The following is a 25,945-nucleotide window of genomic DNA, read 5'->3' on the forward strand; positions in this document are numbered from 1 at the left end:
TGCGACAGAAGAAAAATAGAGGAGAAAAGGCCCCTAAATGGCAAGAAAGGGGACGAAAGTTTCGGGACTAACCTAAGTCGCTCCGAAGGATGCAGAAGGTGCGAGGACAGGGATGACTCGAAGAACACTTAGGGCCAAGGTAGACGCCAAGGAGGGTCAGAGCTCTCGAGGAGAAGACAGACACCGATAGAACTTTCAGACGGAATGAGGCCTCTAAAGGTGGAAAGACGGGTTTAAATAGACCCTGAGATCCGGCGCTATAATGATCGCGAATCTCTCCAAGCCGACCAATGCTCGCCACGTGTTCCACTCGCCACCGCAGGTGTCTAAAAGTGACTGACAGCTGATAGAGCCATTACTGCACCAAGCCTGGGCCAACGTACCAGCGAGAATTCTGAAAGGTCCCTTCGGATCGCCCCGATTTGAAAAGACTCCAGCACGCATGCATTTAATGCCAGAATATCTGAGGATGATCGTACACGAGATTCAAGGGGACAACTTCGGCTGTGAAAATTTTTCTGTACTTCCTTCATTCGAAACTCGAACTCGGATGTAGGGGGACTGGTGTTGGGTATAAAATACCTCCCAGTCGAAGTTCGTGATAGGGGCGACCCTTCGGGGATTCTACTGACGTCAGACCTCCGACGACACCTCATCGAACCTCTCTGGCGGCCAAGCCTCCGCAACATTCCCAAGTTTTGCCGACGGATGAACCCCCACCAACGTCGATCGGACTCATCGTGACGGGCGGATTCCACCCAAGTTCGATGGTGGTCGACCACCTGCTAGATTTCGTCTGGACTCTACGGGAGCCGGACTTCATCCCCGACTTCAGCTGCTGGAAGACTTCGTCCGGACTCCTACGGGCGCCGGACTTCATCCCCAACTTCAATCGCAAGAAGACTCCGTCCAGACTCCTATGGGAGCCGGACTTCACCCCTGACTCTGATTGCAGGTAGACTCCGTCTGGACTCCTACGGGAGCCAGACTTCGCCCCTGACTTTAAGTGCAGGTAGACTTCGCCCGGACTCCTACGGGAGCCGGACTTCATCCCTGACTTCAGCTGCTGGAAGACTTCGTCCTGACTCCTACGGGAGCCGAACTTCATCCCCGACTTCAACTGCAAGAAGACTCCGTCCAGACTCCTACGGGAGTCGGACTTCATCCCCGACTTTGATCGCATGTAGACTCCGTCTGGACTCCTACGGGAGCCGGACTTCGCCCCTGACTCTGATTGCAGGTAGACTCCGTCCGGACTCCTGCGGGAGCCGGACTTCACCCCTGACTTTAAGTGCAGGTAGACTTCGTCTGGACTCCTACGGGAGTCGGACTTCGTCCACGACTTCAACCGCAAGAAGACTCCGTCCGGACTCCTACGGGAGCCAAACTTCGTCCCCAACTTCAACCGCAAGAAGACTCCGTCCGGACTCTTACGGGAGCCGGACTTCGCCTCCGACTTTGATCGCAGGTAGACTCCATCCGGACTCCTACGGGAGCCAGACTTCGTCCCTGACTTTGATCGCAGGTAGACTCCGTCCGGACTCTTACGGGAGCCGGACTTCGCCCTTGACTCTGATTGCAGGTAGACTCCATCCGGACTCCTACGGGAGCCAGACTTCGCCCCTGACTTTAAGTGTAGGTAGACTTCACCTGAACTCCTACGGGAGCCAGACTTCATCCCCGACTTCAGCTGCTGGAAGACTTCGTCCGGACTCCTACGGGAGCCGGACATCGTCCCCGACTTCAACCGCAAGAAGACTCCGTCCGGACTCCTACGGGAGCCGGACTTCGTCCCCGACTTTGATCGCAGGTAGACTCCATCTGGACTCCTACGGGAGCCGGACTTCGCCCCCGACTTTGATCGCAGGAAGACTCCGTCCGGACTCCTACGGGAGTCGGACTTCGCCCCCGACTTTGATCGCAGGTAGACTCTGTCCGGACTCCTATGGGAGTCGAACTTCGTCTCTGACTTCAACCGCAAGAGGACTTCGCCCGGAGTCCTACGGAAGTCGGACTTCATCCCTGACTTCAGCTGCAGGAAGACTTCGTCCGGACTCCTACGGGAGCCAGACTCCAAGCCCTTACTGCAAGCGACCCACACCGAGTTTTCGCTGCAAATGATCTACTTCAAATTTCTATCACGAGCAGCCTTGGCCGAGACTCCTCGACAAATGATCCCCGTCCGGGCTTCTACGGGGACCTGGACCCCCTGGCAGGCCGCAGTAACGGCTACGACTCTGCTCCACTTCTTGCAACAGATTCCGCACGGCTCCATCACTCCCTAGCAGGCCGCAGTAATGGCCACGACTCTGCTCTACTTCCTGCGACGGATTCCGCACGGCTCTATCACTCCCTGGCAGGCCACAATAGTGGCCATGATTTTGCTCCACTTCCTGCGATGGATACCACGCAGTTCCTCCACCCTCTGGCAAGTCGCGACAACGGACGCCGCTCCACTCCCTGCAACAGACTCCACGTGGCATGTCCCGGTGATGGCCACGATTCCGCTCCATTACTCTTCGCAACAAACTCCTCCTGACCCTGGGCAGCCCACTGCCAGACGGTTACAAACGTCACTATCAGTCTATTGCCCCTCCGCCTATAAAAGGGGGACTCCAGATACGTTATTCTCTAAGTTCTATTTTCTATTCCAAAACTTTGCTAAAATTTTCGTTCGAGCACTCCATTCTTGTTGAGGCAGAGAACTGACTTGAGCATCGGAGGGTCTTGTCGGAGCAACCCCAACTCCGGTTTAGACTTCTTTTGCAGGTCCCGGCGGCGACCGCGACTCCCTCGACTCCAGCTTCTCCAGCATAAGCGGATTTTTGCACCAACACTTATAATCTCTTTTTATCCTTTTCAAGGTCGTGTTATGGATCTCTTGATAAGTATGAATATTGCACCTCTCACTTGCTATTTTGGGACTGCTAAATTTAAAATCAAGAAAACCTCGAATTCTTTGCATATATTATGGATCTCATCTATTGTGAATGTCTATTCAACTTTTGTCCAGTGACATCCTCACAAAACCAAATTTCTGCAATATGTCGGTGAAGTTGTCTATCCTTAATAGCTTACTAGTCGCCAATGCAATGCTGAGAATTTGTACAAAAAAAAAAAAACGGCAATGCTCAAAATCATGTTTTTCTTCTAGGATTCAATGGCCAGCCTAGGCAATCGAATCCGAATTGTGGCCTCCTTCACTATGTTCATAATTGGAATGAAGTTTGGCACCCAGCATTGCATAGCCAGTAATTATCTAGCATCCATCCAAGGGCCACCAGTGAGAATTGCCTCCCGATCAGTGTCCAACTTGAATTGGATGATATGATGATTGTAGCCAACGGAAAAGTTTCAATTTCCTCCTAGATGTTGCCTTTTTTGTTGATTTCTTGGGCAATCCATTCAATCGGCATCCCCCGCCCGAGGCTTCGAGTGATCACTGCTGATGATTCTCACTCCATTCATGACTCCGACAATTTATCCTCCGGTAACTCTTGAACCTTCGTGATGTAGTGTTGAAGGTTCTCGATTTCCTCCTCCAAAAGCCAAGGAGGTACCCACGAGTCCTGCCCTAGTTGCCCTGGGCTACCCTTGCCCAAGGTCTGATTTTCTTGCAGGTCGTCTATTGCTTGCACCCCCCTCCCGCCAGTGGTGTCCTTTGCATCTCCCCTACAAACATCCATACCCACACCTAAAAGTCTCAAAAGTGTAGCACGAATCTCAAAGCAATCGCTCATTAGAGCGGTCATTTTCAATGATCCACGTTGATCGCTACTGTGGACAATTTCTCCACAGATACCGGTGTCCAAGTCAGAGCGCCTTACCTAATCTGATGGAGATGGTTAAAAAGGTCCACCATGGATCACCTACCGCAAGGTCCGAACACGTAGCATGCCTTATAGTTCATGATCCGCAGCTCTTTTTCCAACTGATGACCTTGTTTCCCACTAAAAATTTATTACAATTTATAGAAGATACCGTATTCCATTGTATCTCGGATCTTTTCTAATCGTTTGTTGAGCGTGAGAAAAGTATAACCGCAGGAAGTAGCTAAACGTAACAATCACGGTAGGTGATAACCATTTCAACGTTTTAAAATCTCTACTTATGCTAAACGCCTAGTCCACGGTTGTCCATATTCTACCTGGTCAAGACACACCAAACCTTCTACGTACCAACTCGGAGGATCTTTAAACGTGAGGATTGGAATTTGAACATTCAAAAGAAATCTTTTGCATAATTATTTCCAAAAGGTAGGTTTAAGGTTTGGGAACACCTACGTCACTCATCAATGGTCTTGCAAAACTATGTATTTTTATAATGAGAGCATTTATTGGATGTTCAAGTTAAGGCTATGGATGAAGCTAAAATCCGCAACTTCCTGTTTCCTCTGGCTGCAAGCTGGTTAAGGTTTAGTTGAGGTATCCTTTTGGCTGCTTCAAAAGCAAAGTTTTGCACCCATTTAATTTTAGTACCGAAAGCGGAGGATACGGTTTAAGACACGAGGGAGAGCCCTTGTTTTTATCTTTGGCTTGGCTTATTGCTTTGGATCTTGGGATGCATGGAGCCTGCCTTTTCCTTTTTGTTTTCCTGAACCACAAAATGGAGTGATCATCAGTTATACCACTGGAGATACGGTGTGCCGGTTGCTCCAAGAGCTGGATCATAATACTGGGTGGTCAATATTTACCATAAAACAGAAAATCTCATGTTTTAACCAATGTATTCAATTCAACTGTGGATTTCAATTCCTAACTCCCTTATCGGATTTTATTCATACACGTTTATTTTGAAGGACTCCACACGGGGGAGAAGAATATCACATACAAGCTCAGAGAACAGATAATTTGTTAGCAGGACTTCTCTATTGATGTGCAAACATAATGGGCTCAAGCCCTGGGAATATGTAGCTTAACTCAAGTCCCGATTGATCGGTTCGGTTGGTTTGAATTGGCTAAAATCTTCGTACAACAGACAATTTACAGCTTACAGTTTAACAGTTTTTGTTTTTGTTTTGTGTCCTTTTTTTTGAGAGGCAGATTGAGAGGTAAACATTTGTTGCTGATAATAAAGGCCTTGAGTTAGTGAGAATATATCAAAATTTTTGGAGGCAATATAAACTTTTCCAAATGCCTTTACCTAACGACAAAATCACAGATCATTCTTCTATCACTGAAGGAGAACCGAGTAAAACTAGAATGCTTGTTATGCCGATTACAACACTTAGGCAAAACTCCCAGTTTCTTCAATCGTTGCTAGGTACGGACACAGTCGTCTAGTCCATTGCTAGTCTTGCTGAATGGAATTCTTGGAACGGACAAGGTTGCATGCTGGCCATCGCGTGTATATATAGGGAGCCACTTGTGCAATTTCTGCTCTTCATAGAAATTATTGAGGCCTTAACTTCGCTGGCATCGTCAACTCGAAAAATAGTAGATTATGGGGTAGAAGTACCCACCACCTTCACTTTTTTTTAAGTCGCACTCGAGGTGCCACCAGAATATGGTTTACTTAATCAAGGTGGGTTGTGGGGGTGATTGGTATTGCACCTGTGCCATTGACTTAATTAAAATCAAGTTGTGCACGTGAGATGCACATGTGGTGGAGTCCAAATAATAAGGCAGAGACTAATGTTTTTGATGCTTTTATCGAGGTCCCAAGGTTCTTGGTAATATATTGTTTGCACCATAGAATGCTATACACTATTTACACCATATAGTATTGTGCAATACTCAATGGTCTGGATGTATATCCTAAAAGCCAATTTTGATTGACACATTTCATATCTCTAGGATATAATTTTGTACTGATTGGACAGTTATCTTACCATTCATATTTATATATCCATGAATCATCCAAGAAATTAATAAGATGATGATATATATTCTCAAAGAGTTGAGAATTTGAGGCATGTGTCATTGATGGTTGATTTCTAAATTGCTCATGATCATAGGATCATCATGGGGATAGTGATTGATTCAGATAGACCAGTGCACGAATTGCTTCAAACAGATGGATCTCGAGTCTGCAGTATAGAGACACTGGAACGAGAGTGTAGGTGGTTGTCAGAGAACAACTAGCACTAAGCGTGACTAATATGAGAAGTCACATGGATATCTGCTCACGGGTTAGTGACTTTCTCGATGTTGCAGTTATATGATTGGTCCTTTGACCTAAGATGACACTACTGCTTGTAGTGAGGCTATTGGAGTTTGACTGATACATCAATATGGGTCTCAAGGAGCTCTTGTAGTGGATGTTGGTGATAATTGATCCACTGTAGGAGTAAGGTGTGCATCAAGATGAGATCTATCGATCCTAGCAGAAGGGAGTAGTCCTATAGGATTTGAGAAGCTGAGTCTTTAAGTCTATGGCCATAGCAATGTGATTGATGGAAAAAAGTTTTCATAGATCACATATGGATTCGAGTTGATTGAATCTATCATATGACTGATGTTGAGATTTGATGATTTATCCATAACCTGTCATCTGATCGGGACTCCCGATAGAGGGATTGTATCATGCGTTAACTGCACCTAGAGATTCATTATCTTTTATTCTGCTGGATTACCACTACATACTGCTAGGTATCACTGGTAGATTGTGAGACTCATGAGGATCATCTTGATGATCAATGATCCTTGGTAGGCTGAGTTGGAATTGTTCCAACCCATTGAAAAGAATTTCAATGATATTATGATAGAGATCATAATAAATCTCACTACCAAACAGAATAGAACCTATGGAGTCACACACAAAAGAGACTTTTGACTGATCAGATGGTTGAATTACGATTATGAATCGTAACAGGATTTGATTATCAATTTGATTGATAATTGATCTAATGCAAATATTGCATTATGTAACTTACTAAAGAGTTAGTTAGTTATAGGAGGATTAATTAGCAATAAGATTGCTAATTGGCTCAATTTGATTTTGTAATGGAGCTTGTATTAAGTCCAATTTGATTGGATTTAATTTGATTCACTATGGGTTTGATTTGATCAACTCCAATTGGATTATAGGATAACCCCAAAATGATCGAATGATTAGTCCCAGTTGAATTAAGATTTGAGTTTGACCTAATTTTTAATTAGACTAGGATGTATGAATTTCTAATTGGACTAAAAATTTTCATTTCTATGGGTGCACTAAATCTTAATTAGATTAGGATTAAAAATTGAGTTTAACTTAAGCACTAAGAAAGAGTCCAATAGGACTAGGACTCCTCCAACTAGGAGACATCTAATCTAAATTAATTGGGCTTCAAATCAGATTTAATTTTTTATCTATTTGAGTCTAATCAAGTCTTAATATGATTAAGATTTATTAATATTTTATTGGATTTAAAACAGCTATTTAATCAAGAGTCCCATAATCATAAAATTCTTCCTTTCCTTGCACCAATTGAATCCCACGCCTAACTAGTTTTGTGCACCCAAAAGATCCATGCCCCAAACCACTTTGACACCACCTTTTCCTTTCTTATTAGCATGTAATAAGGACTCCCAAAACCCCTGGTTATAGTGTAGAAAAGAGGACGTGAGATCAGGTTGTGGGTGACACAAAATTGGAAGAGTCCTAAATGAAATGGACTCTTGATTTCCTAACCAAACTCTAAATCATCTTAGGCCTATAAATACCCAGCTATATGGGATGGTAAAGGCATGGATTTGAATCAGGTTTGATGCCCAAGAGGAGAGTTTTTGTGTGTGGAAAATCAAGGGAGAGATGCCCACGGCGTAAAGGTGTTTTGGCGTGAGGTTAGTTGGTTTAATCCCTTCTTTCTTGCAACAACCAAGAGTTGGTTGTTAGGACAGCTATTCCTCTCCCTCTTATCTATGTTTAGACATGGTTGTCCCCTCTTTTCTTTATCTAAAAGTTGGATAAAATTTTTACATCTCTATTGTAGAGATTTGGTGCATGAATTTTAGGAAGAAAAAAGAAGAAAGGGTTCTTCTCATAATCTCTATTGTAGAGATCAAGATCCTCCTACATCATTTTGTTCTCTAAGAGTGTCTTAAGAGAAAAGAAGATTTTCAACCATCAAGATGCAATCTCTGCAAGGGAGCTAGCACTCCAATGAGATCAAAGACTTCTGATCAAATCAGAGTCTTGTGTGGATATCCGTAGAGGCTGGACACTTGTGCGGCTAAAAGGGACCTTCGGAAGACATCCATGATCATCTATTCATGTTGAAGATTGATCCATATCCAGATATATTTTATATTTAATTTTCTCTATTTGATTTTTATATCTAAATCTTATCTCATATATGATGATCTTGTTATGGTTTGAAGATTTGATCTTATGCATGGTTAGATTAAATTAGATTTAATCTAAATTTTTTTTAAATTTTATTGCATACTTATTTTGTAAAATCATGCATACATGAAATCATAAAAATTCAATATGATCGCCATCAAAAGATGGATGACCAATAGTATTGTGTAGTGGTACCCGACCTGCCCAAGCCCACTATCAATTACAACGATAATTTTGAAGTGAGCAAACCCATTATCAATTACAACTATAATTTTGAAAAAAAAATTGAAATTAGAATAGGGGAGATTTCGATCCCCTGCCTGATCTCCATTAGCAAGAGATAAGGCCACCAAATGGTGGCTGGTGCAAGACCCCCGGACTGGTGCGAATGGCCGATGATTGTTGGAGGCCGGTGCAATCGATGAATGGCAAGCATTAGGTCGGTCTTATCTCCCCCATGGCCTTCTCTATTTAAAACCCATCCACCTCTACTCTCGACTTCATCGAGCTCCTCCCTTCCTCCTCTTCTCTAGCAACTAGCGAACCCATAGCTGAGCCAAGCCACCCAAAAACCCTTCCTCCTATCTTTAAATCCAATCGTTCCTCTGTTTTAATCCAAATTTGTGCCTTTCAAGCCGCCATCAAAGCCACCACCGTCGATCGGGATCTCATCTCTATTGATCATCGGTGAGTCTTTACCCTCACTCTCCTCTATTTTTCCTCTCGATTGGAGCCAATTTTCCTCCTATTCTAGCCAATCAAACATCTAATTCTTTGGTGATTTTTCTCGGGTTTGACCAGTCTTTTGGGCCACTAACATCACTCGCAGCCTTGGCTAGCTGGTGACCCACCCCGTCACACAGTTGGCCAACCACCAAAGATCCTTCTCCTTCTTCTTCTTCTTCTCTCCTCTTTCCTCTTTCTCTTCTTTCCCTCCATTTTCTTCCCGTTTCCTTCATTACTTAGTTATTTAATTAATTTTATAAATCTATTTTTCTTTCTCCATTTTTTAGTCTCCCTTCTTTGATCTATGTAAGGGATCAAACCCTAACCTCAGATCCAACCTAGGCCAATTCTTTCTCTCTCTACCTTTATGGCTATTGATTTACCCAGACCTGACCTGACTTTTATTAATTAGGTTAATTTTTATTTAATTTATGAATTAAATCTAACTTAAAAATTTTAAATTGATCTGGTGGAACTACGGATCTGGATCTTGAGGAAGCATGATCATGACCAAAGTTTTCTATATTTAGATAACCATGCACTCTATTTTGATAATTATTAGATTCTAGGGTTGTTCGAGGCCCCAAGATAAACCAAATTTGATGATTAGAACTTGAGATAAATTAGGTTATCGATTGCTTTTTAGAAGTCTAATAGGTTAATTAATTATTTTAGATTTTGATTCTAGGATTGGTGAAGTTTCACAAAAATTAGGACAAGTATAGTAAGTTATCTCTACCCCTGGTTGTTTAATTGTTTTAATGCTATGAATTTTAATTTAAATTTAGTATAGTATATGTCCTACGTAAAAATGGTTTTGATCGTCAGATTGAATTCACTTTATATATTTTCATATGAATTATATTTCCCATATTACTTATTGATTCTACTGCTCTTTAGTTTGTTTATGATCATATGAATTTAGGATCTAGTCTCCTTCTGAACCTCCAGTGGGGCAATCATTGGCACACACCGGCTGATGGTGTGTTATAGTCAGGAACTAATTTTCTTTCAGACCTAGTCAGATGGGACTGATCGCTAGCACATACTATTAAGAGCATGTAACTCCATGTGATAGTAAAGCTAATGCTGGGTATAAAATCCCCCCCAGCCGAAGTTCAAGTCAGGAGTGACCACTCAGGGATTCCATCGGCGTCCGACCTTCGACGACATCTCTCCGACGATCGAGCCTCAGCAGCATTCCCAAGTTCTGTCGATGGATAAACCCCCTCCGGCATCGACCAGATTCTTCACGACGGACGGACTCCTACGGGAGCCGGGCTTCATCCCTGACCTCGACTACAGGAAGACTTCGTCCGGACTCCTACGGGAGCTGGACTTCGTCCCCGACCTGAACTGCAGGAAGACTTCGTCCGGACTCCTATGGGAGCCAGACTTCATCCCCGACTCCGATTGCAGGAAGACTTCGTCCGGACTCCTACGGGAGCCGGACTTCGTCCCCGACTTCGACTACAAGAAGACTTCGTCCAGACTCCTACGGGAGCCGGACTTCATCCCCGACTTCGACTACAAGAAGACTTCGTCCAGACTCCTACGGGAGCCAGACTTCATCCCCGACTTCGACTACAAGAAGACTTCGTCCGGACTCCTACGGGAGCCAGGCTTCATCCCCGACCTCGACTACAGGAAGACTTCGTCCGGACTCCTACGGGAGCCAGACTCTGTCTCCGACTCCGACTGCAGGAAGACTTCATCCGGACTCCTACGGGAGCCAGACTTCATCCCCGACTTCGACTACAAGAAGACTTCGTCCAGACTCCTACGGGAGCCAGACTTCGTCCCCGACTTCGACTACAAGAAGACTTCGTCTGGACTCCTACGGGAGCCAGACTTCATCCCCGACTCCGACTGCAGGAAGACTTCGTCCGGACTCCTACGGGAGTCGGACTTCATCCCCGACTTCGACTACAAGAAGACTTCGTCTGGACTCCTACGGGAGCCAGACTTCATCCCCGACTTCGACTACAAGAAGACTTCATGCGGACTCCTATGGGAGCCGGACTTCATCCCCGACTTCGACTACAAGAAGACTTCATCCGGACTCCTACGGGAGCCGGACTTCATCCCCGACCTCGACTACAGGAAGACTTCGTCCGGACTCCTACGGGAGCCGGGCTTCATCCCCAACTTTGATTATAAGAAGACTTCGTCCGGACTCCTACGGGAGTCGGACTTCATCCCCAACCTCGACTGCAAAAAGACTTCATCCGGACTCCTACGGGCGCCAGACTTCATCCCCGACCTCGACTACAGGAAGACTTTGTCCGGACTCCTACGAGAGCCGGACTTCGTCCCCGACCTCGACTGCAGGAAGACTTCGTCCAGACTCCTACAAGAGCCAGACTCCATCCTCGACTTCAATTGCAGGAAGACTTCATCCAGACTCCTACGAGAGCCGGACTTCATCCCCGACTTCGACTACAAGAAGACTTCGTCCAGACTCCTACGGGAGCCGAACTTCATCCCCGACTTCGACTACAAGAAGACTTCGTCCAGACTCCTACGGGAGCCGGACTTCATCCCCAACTTCGACTACAAGAAGACTTCGCCCGGACTCTTACGGGAGCCGGACTTCATCCCCGACTCCGGCTGCAGGAGGACTTCGTTCGGACTCCTACGAGAGCCAGACTTTGCCCCCGACCTCAATTGCGGGTGGACTTCGCCCGGGATCCTACGGGAGCCGGACCTCGTCCCTGACTCTGACTGTAGGAGGACTTCGTTCGGACTCCTACGGGAGCCGGACTTCGCCCCCGACTTCAATTGCAGGTGGACTTCGCCTGGGCTTCTACGAAGATCGGACTCCAACCGAGACCTGGACCCCCTGGCAGGCCACGGTAACGGCCACGACTCTACTCCACTTCTTGCAACAGATTCCACGTGGCTCCATCACTCCCTGACAGGCTGCAGTAACGGCCATGACTTTGCTCCACTTTCTGTAACAGATTCCGCATGGCTCCATCACTCCTTGGCAGGCCGCAGTAATGGCCATGACTCTGCTCCACTTCCTGCGATGGATTCCGTGCGGCTCCATTATTCTCTGGCAGGCCGCAGTAACGGCCATGACTCTGCTTCACTTCCTTCGATGGATACTGCGCGGTTCCTCCACCCTCTGACAAGTCGCGACAACGGATGCCGCTCCACTCCCCACAACAGACTCCACGTGGCATGTCCCGATGATGGCCACGATTCCACTCCACTACTCTTCGCAACCAACTCCTCCTGACCCTGAGCAGCCCACTACCAGACGGTTACAAACATCGCTATCAGTTTGTTGCCCCCTCTGCCTCTAAAAGGGGGACCCCAGATACGTTATTCTCTAAGATCTACTTTCTATCCCCAAAACTCTGCTAAAATTTTTGTTCGAGCACTCCATTCTTGTTGAGGCAGAGAATTGACTTGAGCATCGGAGGGTCTTGCCAGAGCAACCCCAACTCTGGTTTAGACTTCTTTTGCAGGTCCCGGTGGCGACCGCGACTCCTTTGACTCCAGCTTCTCTGATGCAGATAAATTTTTGCACCAATATGATTGGCGCTAGAGGAAGGGTGTGTCTTCGCAGTACCCTTATTCTTAAAAGAGCACTCAACGGGACCGCCTCCGATCATCTTCCCCGATATCTTCTCCTTCGGTTTTTTGCCTGGCCTCCACCTGATGCCTCCCCGAAGGGCATCCTCCAGGCGGTCAATGGCCTCCGCGGTCAGGTCTCAGCGAGCTCCGCAGGCCCCGGCCCCATCTCCGATCTCCCAGGCTCTTCCTCCTCCGGCAACAGCAGTCGGCTTGGAGCATTCTGATGATCGACCTCCGATGGATTTCACCAACACCATCTCGGGAGAATCCCGGCAGGGAACAACCGATGTATTGGACGGACCTCTTAAGCGACAAAGAATTGAGGAATCCATAACCTTTACTGAAGAAGATGCTCGGGGAGTTCAATTTCTTCATAACGATGCAGTTGTAGTTTCTTCAAATATAGCTAATTACGATGTCCGCCACATTCTTGTCGACAATGAAAGTTCAGCCAATATTTTGTTCTACGATGCCTTCTCAAAAATGTCCATCCTTGACGGTCATTTGGCACCGATCAGCTCCCCCTTGGTAGGGTTTACCGGTGATGCTGTCCCAGTAGAGGGGGTAATAACTTTAGCTGTGGCTGTGGGTCGATATCCAAGACAATCCAAGGCTTTGGTGAATTTCCTGGTGGTGAAGGCACCGTCAGCCTACAACGCTATCCTCGGCCGACCTGGCCTCAACGCTCTCCGGGCCGTGGTGTCAACCTATCATTTGAAATTAAAATTCCCTACTAACCAGAGAGTCGGAGAAGTCAGGAGAGACCAGGCCCTGGCCAGACACTGCTACAACATAGCCTTGCAAAGAAGTGACCAATCTGACCTCTGTCCGGTTAATGGATTGGACGCCCGCGACGATCTTGCTGAGGAAAGAGGCGACCCAATCGAAGACCTGGTTTTGATCCCTTTGAACAATGGGAATACGAAACATGTGGTGAAGATCGGCTCCAACCTGGGGGAAGAGGTGCAGACGCAGCTCATTGATTTCCTACGAAAGAATGCAGATATTTTCGCTTGGGTCCCAACAGACATGCCAGGGATTGACGCAGAGGTCATGGAACACCGTCTGGCCGTCGATCCGAAGCATCGACTGATGAAGGAAAAAAATTGAGATCATGCACCGGAGAGACAGAAAGTGATAGCCGAGGAAGTGGACAAACTCTTGAAAGCCGGATTCATTAGAGAAGTCAATTATCCTGACTGGATTTCCAACGTCATCCTAGTCAAAAAGGCAAACGGCAAGTGGAAGATGTGTATAGATTTTAAAAAGCTGAATAAAGCCTGCCCGAAGGACAGCTACCCTTTGCCCAGAATTGATCAACTGGTGGATGCAACCTCGGGCCATGAGCTTCTCACCTTTATGGATGCATTCTCCGGCTATAATCAAATCAGGATGGCGCTAGAAGATGAAAAAAAGATTGCTTTCATTACTAACCGTGGTCTCTATTGTTATAGGGTCATGCCTTTCGACCTCAAAAATGCAGATGCGACCTATCAGCGGCTGGTGAACAAAATCTTCAAGGAACAGATCGACCGCAACATGGAGGTTTACATGGACGACATGCTCGTGAAAAGTAAATCTTCCATGAACTACGTCGCCAACCTCGAGGAGACCTTCGATGCCCTTCGAAAATATAAGATGAATCTGAACCCGACTAAGTGTGCTTTCGGAGTGACCTCGGGGAAATTTTTGGGCTTCATGGTATCGGGGTGCGGGATCGAAGCCAATCCAGAGAAAATTTGCGCCATCCAAGAGATGGCCACCCCAAAGTCGATAAAAGAGGTTCAACGCCTTACGGGGAGGGTGGCAGCCCTGAATCGCTTCATTGCGAGGTCGGCCGAACGGTGCTTACCCTTCTTCCAAACCCTCAAGCGGCCGAAGGACTTCTGTTGGACCACTGAGTGCCAACAGGCGTTCGAAGAACTAAGGAGCTACCTCGGCTCACCTCCGCTGTTAGCGAAGTCCGAGCCTGGAGAGGAACTATTTTTGTACCTGGCGGTCTCCCCCATGGCTCTCGTAGCAGTCCTTGTCAAGGAAGAAGCAAAAATCCAACAGTCGATCTAGTACATCAGTCGCGCGTTGAGAGATGCTGAAACTAGGTATACTAAATTAGAGAAACTAACTTACGCCCTGTTGATTGCAGCCCGAAGGCTCCGACCTTACTTTCAAGGGCACACGATAACGCTGCTCACCGACCAACCGATCAAGGCGATTCTGCATCGGGAGGATGCCTCCGGGAGGATGGCGAAATGGGCGATCGAGCTCACAGAATTCGACATCAACTATCAACCTAGACCAGCAGTGAAAGCCCAGATATTGATAGATTTTATAGTGGAGTGCACTATCCCGGAGGAGGCCGAATCTGAACAGGGCAAAATTGACGGCCTGGAGCCCCGACCGAACTCCCCCAAAGAAGAAGCAGACCCCTCTGGTTGCTTTTGGGTCCTTTACGTGGACAGGTCTTCCAACATGTCGGGCGCAGGTGCGGGCCTGATCTTGATCAGTCCAGAGGGAATCATCGTGGAGTACGCTCTGCACTTCGAGTTCCCCGTAACAAATAATGGAGCAGAATATGAAGCTCTGATCGTAGGATTGAAGATCGCCAAAGAGTTGGGAGTAGATCGGCTCCAAGTTCACAGTGACTCCCAACTGGTAGTGGGACAAGTCAGCAGAAACTACGAAGCACGGGAGGACAGCATGGCTAAGTATCTTGAAAAGGTAAAGGAGCTCATCCCCGCCTTCAATAGCTTCAGCATCAGGTAGATTCCAAGGATGGAAAATACCAGGACCGATCTTCTCTCCAAGCTGGCTATGCTGGCTCCTGTCGAATTGCCCAAGGGTGTTCTCTTCGAAGTTCTGAAGTGCCCGAGTATGGAAGAATCATGGTCCGTGATGGAAATTGACCACGAGCCCAGTTGGATCGATCCACTGATAGCATACCTCAGAGACTGGGTTCTCCCTCATGATGCAAAAGAAGCTCGGAAGCTCAGAAATCAAGCCTCCCGATACATCCTTTATGAGGGCAAGTTGTACAAGAGATCATACTCTTTGCCCCTTTTAAAATGTCTCCGGCCTTCGGAAGCTGACTACGCCTTATGGGAGGTGCATGAAGGAATCTGCGGAAGCCATGTGGGGGCTAGATCCTTATCCCACAAGTTGCTCCACCAAGGATATTACTGGCCGACTATGCATCGTGACTCAATTGAATACGTCAGAAAGTGCGACCGATGTCAGAGATATGCCAACATCCAGAGATAGCCCACCACCGAGCTTACACCCTTGAGTGCCCCATGGCCGTTTGCACAATGGGGGATGGATATCCTTGGACCCTTTCCCGTGGTGTCGGGGCAGAGGAAGTTCCTCCTGGTAGCGATTGACTATTTCACCAAGTGGGTCGAGGCCGAACCGTTAGCGAAAATCACAGAAGCTAAAGTACAAGACTTCATCTGGAAGTCAATCGTTTGCAGGTTCGGCCTGTCGAGAATCCTAATTACTGATAATGGACGGTAATTCATGGGAGCAAGATTCATCGAATTTTGTGAGGACCTAAATATCTCCCATAACTTCACGTCCGTAGCCCATCCTCAGGCGATCGGCGAAGCTGAAGTGACCAACAGAACTCTGCTGCAAGGGATCAAGACAAGGCTCGAAAAAGCAAAGGAAACTTGGGTAGACAAACTTTATCATGTGTTATGGGCATACCGAACTACCCAAAGACTGCCCACGGGGGAGACCCCCTTCGCTCTAGCCTTCGGAATAGAGGCCGTTATCCCAATTGAGCTCAAACTCCCGTCAGCATGAGTCGTGGCATTCAACGAGCATCACAATTCACAAGGTCTTAAAGCCAACCTCGACTTGCTGGAAGAGAGGCGGGAGGTAGCTCAAGTTCGGATGGCAGCCTACAGGCAGAAAGTCACCCGTTATTACAACTCCCGGGTCAAGAATAAAGTCTTTAGAGCAGGAGATTTAGTGCTTCGATGAGCCACCGTCTCGCAACCTCAGGATCGAGGGAAGCTCGTCCCAAATTGGGAAGGCCCATACGAAGTCAAAGAAGTAGTCCATCTCGAAACTTATTTACCTCAAGGAGCTCGGAGGAGCAGACCTCCCACGACTATGGAGCTCTGAAACTTTACGAATGTATTACCGATAACTTCATTTTTAATAAAAATCTTATATCCACATGTCTTCTCTCTTGGCACGAGCCTATATCGACAGGACGATCGAAACAAACTATGTTAGGAACAGGAGGAGAACCTCATCCTAACATGAGCAAAGTCGAAGGCTCGGTTACATTCAGACCAGATGGGGGGAGAGGCCCTACAACGCCCATATGTGCCCCCACAGCCATGTTAGGAACAGGAGGAGAACCTCGTCCTAACATGAGCAAAGTCGAAGGTCCGATTATACTTAGACCGGATGGGGGGAGAGGCCCTACAACGCCCATATGTGCCCCCACAACCATGTTAGGAATAGGAGGAGAACCTCGTCCTAACATGAGCAAAGTCGAAGGTTCGATTACATTCAGACCGGATGGGGGGAGAGGCCCTGCAATGCCCATATGTGTCCCCACAGCCATGTTAGGAACAGGAGGAGAACCTCGTCCTAACATGGGCAAAGTCGAAGGCCCAGTTACACTTAGATCGGATGGGGGGAAAGGCCCTGCAACGCCCATATGTACCCCCATAGCCATGTTAGGGATAGGAGGAGAACCTCATCCTAACCTGAGCAAAGTCGAAGGCCCGGTTACATTTAGACCAGAAGGGGGGAGAGGCCTTGCAACGCCCATATATGCCCCCATAGCCCTGTTAGAGATAAGAGGAGAACCTCATCCTAACCAGAGCTGAAACCTATTACGACAGAAATAGGGGAAGAACTTCATCCCGACACCAATTAAGGTCTGGTCATTCAAGACCGGATGGGAAAAAGGGGACCTTCCCAGCGGCCCCTTCATGCTCCCGCGACCCCACCAAGAGCAGAGGGAAAACCCTCACTCGAAAAAAAAAAAGGAGAAAGGAGAGGGGAGTTAAAAAGGAAAGCGACGGACTGCGTCAGCGACGAATGGAAAACAAACAGCATCAAAGATGCAGAGAACCTCGTCTCAGCAAGGATTGGGGTTCTTATCAAAAACCCCGACCTTCAAGAAAGCTCTCAACGCAAGCCCGAGATAAGATGACTTCCTCAGGGTAACGAGAAGCTCGGACCTCCGAGCTCGAACTCTGAAAGGGGGCGTCAAACCCGAGCAGCCCCAGGCAAATCTGCGGCCATGGATGAGAGGATGGGTCGATGCGACGGCAATCGGGTACCTCCGAACGGCATCGATTTCGAGCAAGACAAAGGCCGAAAGAAGCTCGGCAAGCGACAATTCAACACATGAGTAAAAGAGGTAGCAAAAAATTTCCTTCTTATATTATCTATTAAATATGCATACAGAGCCATTAAGGCTGAAGAAGTAGGATGACTGGAAAAGCGAGCCGATGTGGCAACAACCAGTAACCTCCGGACGATGTCAAAAAAAAAAAAAAAGAGAGGGAAAAAGAAAAAGAAGGGAATACAACAATAACAATGGTAAATGAAAGAAGTTCGACAGGCAGCAATTCGACGCAAAGTGCAGACAAGGTAACAAAATCTCCTTCTCATTCTCGATTAACAAGATTACGTTACAAAACCCTGAGGGTCGAGAGAAAAAAAAAAAAAAAAACAACAACATTACTACAAGGCTCGGAAGGAACACATTAGGGATCACTTCAAACTTTCGACTTCTCCTTCCGATTCCGTCCTTCTCGGCAACATTTTTCAGTGCGTGTGATAAATCCCTCGGCTCTTGCCCCCCGCCTCATTCTACTCCATCGCCGAAACCCCAACCCTAGGGGGAAAAGGGGGGATAGAATTCAAGGGGTAGCGACGGCGACGACAGCAGCGACAATGACCTGCATCGGGAAGAATCGAAAGTACCCCGGAGGCCGTGATGGTGCCTGAGGCATGTACCACCATCGTGTGCTCCACGACAACCACCATCCTAGGTACTTCGACAAGGTCGGCATGCGCTACTTCCACCATCCCCGCAACAAGTTCTACAGCCCCACCGTCAGCGCCGACCGCTTCTGATCCCTTGGCCCAGACGACATCAAGAAACCCGCCACCGCTTGTGACAACAACTCTGCCCCCTTGACCGGTGTCGCCCCGTTCAACTACTCCAAAATTCTCAGGTGGAACGCGCTCATCAGTTGTTTCCGTTATTAAATTTCTGTTGTTGAAGGAATTCTCCCTCAAGCCCCCTTTGAGGTGGTGGGAACCCTCAGTGACAGTTCGACAGTCGGAGAATTCACAGGCTACTGTTTTCCCCCTCCTACTCCTCTTGATCTATGGCATCCTCTCGAGGTTGGCCTCCGGGGCAGAGGCCCCGGCGGGAGAACCCCTCGAAGGGGCTTGGAAGGCTGAAGACGGCGGGGTGCCGGTGGAGATGGCGAAGACTGATGCGAAGAGTGCTTGGAGTCGAAAAGGGCACCGATGGAGTGACTAAACTCTCAGGCAGAAGAAAGGTGTCGACTCTCAAGCGAAGTGAAGCCCTTGGAGGGAAGGAGGGGGGCTTAAATAAGCGACGGGACCTAGCGCAGTTATGGTGGCGGATATCCCTAAGTCCACCAGCGCCCGCCACGTGTCCCACTCACTGTGACGTAGGGCCAGCTGCTGGCAGGACCATAATGGTGTGGCGCTTAGGACTACGCTCTGGGGAGAATTCTAAAAGGACTCTTCGGATCACCGTAATCAAAAAAAGACTCCAGCACGCGTGCATTGAATGCCAAGATTTTCGAGGGCGGTCGTGTGCAGAATTCAAGGAAACGACTTCGGCTGTGAAAGTTTTTCTGTACTTCCTTCGCTCGAAACTCAAACTCAAAAGTAGGGAGACTGGTATTGGGTATAAAATCCCCCCCAGCTGAAGTTCGTGTTAGGAGTGACCACTCAGGGATTCTACCGACGTCCGACCTTCGACGACATCTCTCCGGTGACCGAGCCTCAGCAGCATTCTCAAGTTCTGCTGATGGATAAACCCCCTCCGACATTGACCAGATTCTTCATGACGGACGGACTCCTATGGGAGCCAGGCTTCATCCCCGACCTCGACTACAGGAAGACTTCGTCCGGACTCCTACGGGAGCCGCACTTCATCCCCGACCACGACTGCAGGAAGACTTCGTCCGGACTCCTACAGAAGCCAAACTTCATCCCTGACTCCGATTGCAAGAAGACTTCATCCGGACTCCTACGGGAGCCGGACTTCGTCTCCGACTTCAACTACAAGAAGACTTCGTCCAGACTCCTACGAAAGCCAGACTTCATCCCCGACATCGACTACAAGAAGACTTCGTCCGGACTCCTACGGGAGCCGAACTTCATCCCCGAATTTGACTACAAGAAGACTTCATCTAGACTCCTACGGGAGCCGGGCCTCATCCCCGACCTCGACTACAGGAAGATTTCGTCCGGACTCCTACGGGAGCCAGACTCCATCCCCAACTCCGACTGCAGGAAGACTTTGTCCGAACTCCTACGGGAGCCGGACTTCGTCCCCGACTTCGACTATAAGAAGACTTCATCCAGACTCCTACGGGAGCCGGACTTCATCCTCGACTTCGACTACAAGAAGACTTCGTCCGGACTCCTACGGGAGCCAGACTTCATCCCCGACTCCGACTACAGGAAGACTTCATCCAGACTCCTACGGGAGCCGGACTTCGTCTCTGACTTCGACTACAAGAAGACTTCGTCTAGACTCCTACGGGAGCCGAACTTCGTCCCCGACTTCGACTACAAGAAGACTTCGTCCGGACTCCTACGGGAGCCAGACTTCGTCCCCGACTTCGACTACAAGAAGACTTTGTCTGGACTCCTACGGGAGCCAGGTTTCATCCCCGACCTCAACTACAGGAAGACTTCATCTGGACTCCTATGGGAGTCAGGCTTCGTCCCCGACTTAGACTACAAGAAGACTTCGTCCGGACTCCTACGGGAGTTGGGCTTCGTCCCCGACCTCGACTGCAGGAAGACTTCGTTCGGACTCCTACGGGAGCCAGACTTTATCCCCAACCTCGACTACAGGAAGACTTCATCCGGACTCCTACGGGAGCCGGACTTCATCCCCGACCTCGACTGTAGGAAGACTTCGTCCGGACTCCTACGGGAGCCAGACTCCATCCCTGGCTCTGACTGCAGGAAGACTTCGTCTGGACTCCTACGGGAGCCAGACTTCATCCCTGACTTCGACTACAAGAGGACTTCGTCTAGACTTTTACGGGAGCCGGACTTCATCCCCGACTTTGACTACAAGAAGACTTCATCCGGACTCCTATGGGAGCCAGACTTCGTCTCCGACTTTGACTACAAGAAGACTTTGCCTGGACTCCTACGGGAGCCGGACTTCATCCCCGACTCCGGCTGTAGGAGGACTTCGTTCGGACTCCTACGGGAGCCGGACTTCGCCCCCGACCTCTATTGCGGGTGGACTTCGCCCGGGCTCCTACGAGAGCCGGACCTCATCCCTGACTCTGACTGCAGGAGGTCTTCGTCCGGACTCCTACGGGAGCCGAACTTCGCCCCCGACTTTAATTGCAGGTGGACTTCGCCCGGGCTTCTACGGAGACTGGACTCCAACCGAGACCTGGACCCCCTGGCAGGCCGTGGTAATGGCCATGACTCTGCTCCACTTCCTGCAACAGATTCTGCGCAGCTCCATCACTCCTTGGCAGGCCGCAGTAACGGCCACGACTCTGCTCCACTTCCTGCAACAGATTCCGCGTGGCTCCATCACTCCCTGGCAAGCCACAGTAATGGCCACGACTCTACTCCACTTCCTGCGACGGATTCCACACGGCTCCATTACTCCCTGACAGGCCACAGTAACGGCCACGACTCTGCTCTACTTCCTGCGATGGATACTGCGCGGTTCCTCCACCCTCTGACAAGTCACGACAACGGATGCCGCTCCACTCCCCACAACAGACTCCATATGGCATATCCCGATGATGGCCATGATTCCACTCCACTACTCTTCGCAACAAACTCCTCCTGACCCTGAGCAGCTCACTGCCAGACGGTTACAAACATCGCTATCAGTCTGTTGCCCCCTCCGCCTATAAAAGGGGGACCCCAGATACCTTATTCTCTAAGCTCTACTTTCTATCCCCAAAACTCTGCTAAAATTTCCATTCGAGCACTCCATTCTTGTTAAGGCAGAGAACTGACTTGAGCATCGGAGGGTCTTACCGGAGCATAAATTTTTGCAGGTCCCGACGGCGACCATGACTCCTTTGACTCCAGCTTCTCCGATGCAGGCAAATTTTTGCACCAACAGCTAGTTTTCCTTTCAAGCCTCTAATAGGACGATCAGTGGCCCCTGAACAACCACATGCTTAAATAGAATATCCTTAATTTTGATGGTTTCAAGACTTAATCCCTAGAATTCATGAGCCGATCCTGGCATATTGGAGTAGACTAGCACTTTTCATGAGTCAACCCTAAATTTTCAAGAGTCAACCCCAGAATAGTCTCTGGCTAAGGGCAGAAAGGGTGCAAACCTGACCTCCTAAAGAGTTGACTCTAGAGCAGTCAGAGTCAACCCCAGGAAGGTCTCAGAGGAAATATAAAAAGCTCAAAAAAATAACCTTTTTGAGAGTTGATCCCAGCTCTTCATGAGTTGACCCATGGCAGATATGAGTTGACCCTAGCTTAACCATAAGTCGACCCTAGAATGGCCTCATGCATAAAATAGAGTACTACCAAAATAGTAGTACCTCAAGAGTCAACTCGTAGGCTATACGAGTTGATCCTAGAAGAAGTAGAGTCAACCCCTCTATGACTGACAGTCTAACGGCTAATTTTTTTAATAGCTTCCAATGGATAGAAATCACTCTCAATGGCTATCTTGGGTTCTACCATTTTCAGATAAAATGAGAGTATTTAAGATAAGGATTTAATTTTGGAATATAAGGAATGAATGTTGGATGTATGTCTTGGAAGCCAATATGGCTGACACATTATAATTTTTCAAGGATACAGATTTATACTTAAAACATTGATTTAATCAATAAAAGGGTAGTTTTTATTTTCATTCAAGTATGATGTGTTCTTGAATCATCCAAGAAATTAATACTTAAGATACATATTCTCAAAGAGTTGAGAATTAGAGGCGTGTATAATTAATTTTTAAATTTTTTTTGATCATCGTATCATCATAGGGATGGTGATCGATCTGAATCGATCAATGCACAGATCACTTTCTTCGAGATAGATGAGTCTCTAGTCTACAGTATAAAGATACTAAGCAGTAAGTGCGGGTAGTTGTTAAAGAATAACTAGTATTGAGCGTGACTATATCAGAGATTATATGAATTTTTACTCAATCATCAGTGATTATCTCAATGTTATAGTTGTGTAAATGGTCCTTTGACCTGTAGTGCCATGACTATTCACAGTGAGGCTATTAGGATTTGATTGCATAAAAATATGACCTCTTAGCCATTTGAGTCCTTATTGTGTATGTTGATGACAGTTGGTCCATTGTAGGAGTAGGTTGCACATCTAGATAGAATCTATCAACTTTGAGAGAGAGGAGTAGTCCTATAAGATTTGAGAAACTAAATCTTTAAGTTTGTAGCCACAACAGTGTGATTGATAAAAAAAAAAATTTATGGTTAAATGTATGCCCTAAAAGTCAGATTGACTAACACATATACATATTCTAGAGACATAATTTTATAATTAAATTTTAAAATAAATAAAATTTAAATTATTTTTTTATTCATATCGTATTTTAATTGTGTCTATGAATTATCTAAAAAATTAATGGATGATGATATGTATTCTCAAGAATTAAAAATTTGAGGCATGTATCATTAGTGGTTAATTCTTAAATACTTTCGATCAAAAAATCATCACAGAGGTGGTGACTATTTCAAATAGATCAGTGCATAGATCACTTTCCTTCATGGTAGATGAGTCTTAAGTCAACAGTGTGGGGACACTAAAGTGAGAGTGCAGATGCTTGATAGAGATCAAAGATATTGAGCATGACCAATACGAAAAATTATTAGGATGACTATCCACTCATCTGTCACTTGCTCAAAATTATAGTGGTATAGATAGTTCTTTGACATGTGGTGCCTCGACTATTTGTAATGAAATTGCTATAGTTTGACTACACAATCACTTGGTTACCTAGTTATTAGAAATCTTATGATATATGTTGGCTATAGTAGATCCATTGTAGGAATAGGATATGCATCAAGATAGGATCTGTCGATCCTATTAGATAGGAAGAGGTCTTATGCAGTTCATGAGACTGAGTCCTAAAATCTATAACCATGGTTGGTGAATGATGGAAAGAAGTTTTCATAAGATTTCATATAGACTCGAGTCGATTGAATCTGATATATGACAGATGAACAGATTTGATGAGTTATCCTTGACCTGCATCTTGTCGGAACTCATGATAGAAGAATTGATCTATATAGTAACTGCACCTAGAGGTTCAATATTTTGTTCTCCTAGATTGCCACTATTGAGAAAAATATCTCGAATTCGATCCACAGGAGCGAAAATCCAAATGAGGAGAAGTCAAGCTCGAAAAGCACATCATAAGGAACCCAGAGGTGGGGAGTAGCGAAGCATGCAGCATGCAGGCTAGAAGACAAGAAACAGGCACAGGCCTGTGAGTGTGGCCCAGCAGCATGCGGGCTCGGCCCAGGCATGTGCTGGTGCACATAGGCCGATCATGGGTGCACGGCCTAGCATGGGCGCATGTTGGCCGGCCCAGTGGATGCACGGCCTAGCAGTGTACCATGGATCGTGGTCCATGGGAAGGTGCATGGACCGACGCACCATTTTCCTTGCACTTCTCATGGTCCATGATAGATCGGAGGTGTTTCGTAGGGGTTTCTCAGGATATCTACATGATCGAACGGTCTAGATAATGACTGAGGCATCATCGGATGCTTAGGAGGCTAGTTCATGCATTGATCTGTGCTAATGAGCATGATCTGATGTTTGAGAAGGCAAGCGACAAATATCAGATGATGGTAGACCTTCTGGAGTTTGATCAGGAGCTTGATTCTGATGTTGTTTGGGTTTTAGGCCTTTAAATGGCCCTATAGGAAATAGAACTGAAAGTGTGTGCAGCTGTGAGGAGTCCAATGAGTAGAGAGGGACATTAGCTGAGGGACCTCAGGCAGCCACCAAAAAAGAGTCCAATAAGTGTCGAATGTAAGCAACAGGTAGAGTAGACACAGGTAGAGCCTAGCAGAGCATCAGGTAGAGCAGCTGCAAAGAAGCATGATGTAGTAATTTACTCCATAGGAAGCATCTAGGGGTGTTGAAGACCCTGTTAATGGTAGGTGTTGTGCAGGATTCGATACCACATAATGTAGTAGGAAGAAAGAAGAAATAAAATAAGAAACACAATACAAATACATGGATCAGCCTCAAGCCTACCTTCACGAGGCATGTAAGCTTCACTATGAGAGAATAAAACATAATCAATACAAGAGAAACTCACCACTCAACTCTTATACAAGAGTCTCTCAATAAGAAGCTCCAAAACTCTCATAAAAGTTCTCTAAAATCTCTCTTGAAGTCTTTCAATAGTACCAACTTTCTAACGCAACCGATGGCTCATCAATCGAAGTTTTATAGACTTTAAAAACTCCAAAACACTATTATGCTAGGAAAAAAAGTTTCAATCAAGCCTAGAATCACCCGTGACCATCCGATCGTGATCAGCTCATATCAGAGTCATTCGATCACACACATCAGGGCCATCGATCATCTGATCAAGACCAAATTCATCTTTAGCCATCCGATCATGATTGGCTGCGATCTAAACCATCAGATCGCATAAAAAATACCCTGAACCATGTGTGAACCGCATGTTCAGTCCACACGGCCCCCATGGACCGTCGCACCCCACAGTCCATGATGGACCGCACAGGAGCACTGGGCCTGGTTATTGCTCCAAGCCACTAATCGAAGTCAGACTTTTGCATGGCATCGATGTTGGTGATCAGATCCTTATTGTTCTCATCGAGTTCAACAAAAACACATCCCGAACCTAGATACTGAAGTATCTATAATGGTGCCTCTAAAATAGATTTCAGATTTGATCTAATCAAATCTAGTTCTATGGATTCACCAGATTGTGTCGGTTTTTCTACTTATCAAACTTTACAAGTTCTACATTAAAGGTATCAATACCTTCACTAAGGTACTTTTTTTCTGAAAAGAATGTCGAGCAACTCTTGTTCTTTAGCATGGTAGAAGTTATATCCCCTAAATTTTTTGGGGTTATCCTATAAAATAATACATATAGGATCGGGAT

The sequence above is a fragment of the Elaeis guineensis genome, chromosome 6 (assembly GCF_000442705.2).
Source record: "Elaeis guineensis isolate ETL-2024a chromosome 6, EG11, whole genome shotgun sequence".
In the NCBI taxonomy this organism is placed as follows: domain Eukaryota; kingdom Viridiplantae; phylum Streptophyta; class Magnoliopsida; order Arecales; family Arecaceae; genus Elaeis; species Elaeis guineensis.